Raw genomic sequence first — 2,196 nt, forward strand, 5'->3', positions numbered from 1 at the left:
CGTTCCAGACCAAAGGCAGTCCTATTTCTTCCCACAGACAGTTGAAACCAACACATGGAGAACTGGTGGGAGGGTAAACTGATGAGGGAAAAACTTACTCTGATGGATAGTTGAAGCCTAATACACTGCAGTGAATTACTTAGTATGGCCCTTCTAGCCGTAGTCGTTGTAACTCCCACCAAATGACTGCTTGGGACTATGCAAATGGGGTGTTTGTGGCCCATCAAGGGGATTAGATAGCTTGCTAATAATATAAATAAGGTTCATGGTACATTTGTGGGGGTGGAGCCATGCAAATAAAGTGTATGGAATCCTAATGAGGGGATTGGCCAGTTTTGCCATTCTGCTGGGCTTAAAAGACAGCCAATTCCATTGCAGAGGAAGGATCTCACCACCATCAAGAAAGAAAATCCAGGAGTGGAGTGTGTCCTTTGGGCCTGGGATTTCTGTGCTGAGAACGTCCTCAACACAGAAGACAGAGGGAAAGAGAGCTGTAACACCAGAGATGGCAAAAAATGGCAAGAAGCAGTGGAAGAGAAATGGTAGCAAGAGAACCAGGAGACAGGCAGGAGATGGCATGCTGGGCTTCCTGACCCATGGAGGAAGAACGCTAAGTACCTTTGGGCAGGAGTCTTGCTGGCAGAGTAGGGTGCCTCCGGGCATTTGGTGGAGCTAGGTTTGCCCACAGAGTTAGAGCTGAGAGCCTTAGGGTTGAGGCTTACTGGTGGAGTAGAGTGCCTGTGAGCACTAGTCAGCAGAGCACTTTCCCAGCCAGGGCAGAGGCCAGGCTGAGAGGCCAAGGGCCAGAAAGAGACCTGCCTGTGGACATGGCTGAGAAGAAGCTGTTCTGATGGAAGAACTGTATCCTGAGTGTTCCTGAACCTGAATTGTAAGCTGTTACTTCTCTAATAAACCCTATAATAGTGGGTATTGTCTGTGAGCTCTGTAAGGTCATTGCAATGAATTCCTTTACCCAGCAGAGAAGTAGAGAGTGCCACCGAAGGGATGGTTGGTGTCAGAATTGGTAAAGATGGCAGAGAGAGGGGGCATGTCTGACTTTAGCCTCATAGAGTCAGTCAGCCTTGGGTTGTTGATCTTGATTCTTCTCCCTTGTGAAGTCAGATGAGGAGGTCAGGTGCCTCCATTCCATCATATTCACAGTCAAAGCCTTTTGCATTGCCTCCTCTTTTGAGTCACTTGAAGCAGCCTACTTGTGAGTTTTATTTATCTTCATCTATCAGGTACCTAGCATGTAGTACTGGGTCAAGTGGTATTAGATGAAAAGCAGAGAGGGCAGCAATTGATTAGTAAGCAGGGAAGTGATAATTCAAACTCAGACATCCTGGTTGGAACTTGCACTTAGAAATCACTTGGATGCAGACTATAACTAGATTTAAATATATGCATTGTAGTTGTTGTTAGGTGCTGTCAAGTCAGTTTAGATTCATAGCGAACCTATGTACAACAGAAGGAAGCACTGCCTGGTCCTGCACCATCCTCACAATTGTTGCTGTGCTTGAACTCAGTGTTGCAGCCACTGTCAATCCATCTCACTGAGGATCTTCCTATTTTTCAATGACCCTCTACTTTACCAAGCATGATGTTCTTCTCCAGGGACTGGTCTCTCCTAATAACATGTCTAAAGTTCATGAGATGAAATATTTTTTGGCTTCTAAGGAGCATTCTAGTGAACTTCCAAGACAAATTCGTTAGTTCTTCTGGAAGTCCATGTTATACTCAATAATGTTCACCAACACTGTAATTCAAATGCATTAATTCTTTTTTGGTCTTCCCTTTTCATTGTCCAGCTTTTGCATGCATATGAGGCAATTGAAAGATACACACACACACACACACACATATATTCAAGGGCTAAAATGCATGTGTTATTTAATAGCCACTTGCCAAATCTCAACTTTAGCAAACAGGTCCTGTATCTGCAGACTTCGGTCTTCTTTTCCCTGGAAATAGAAAATCCCTTAACCTCTTGCTGCCGCTATGGGTCTTTCAACCCTCCTCTGAAGATGGTGAGGAATAGGCCTGGATCAAGAAGCCTTTGGATTGTTCTTGCTCTTGTGATCCCATAATATAAAGGCTTGCTGGGGAAACTAAGCAATTGTGAACAAGGACTTTTTTTTTTTTTTAAGGTATTTCACAAAAAACACAGCCCAAGCTGGTCACATGGTGGGGGTTGGA

The sequence above is a fragment of the Loxodonta africana genome, chromosome 2, assembly GCF_030014295.1.
Source record: "Loxodonta africana isolate mLoxAfr1 chromosome 2, mLoxAfr1.hap2, whole genome shotgun sequence".
NCBI lineage: Eukaryota > Metazoa > Chordata > Mammalia > Proboscidea > Elephantidae > Loxodonta > Loxodonta africana.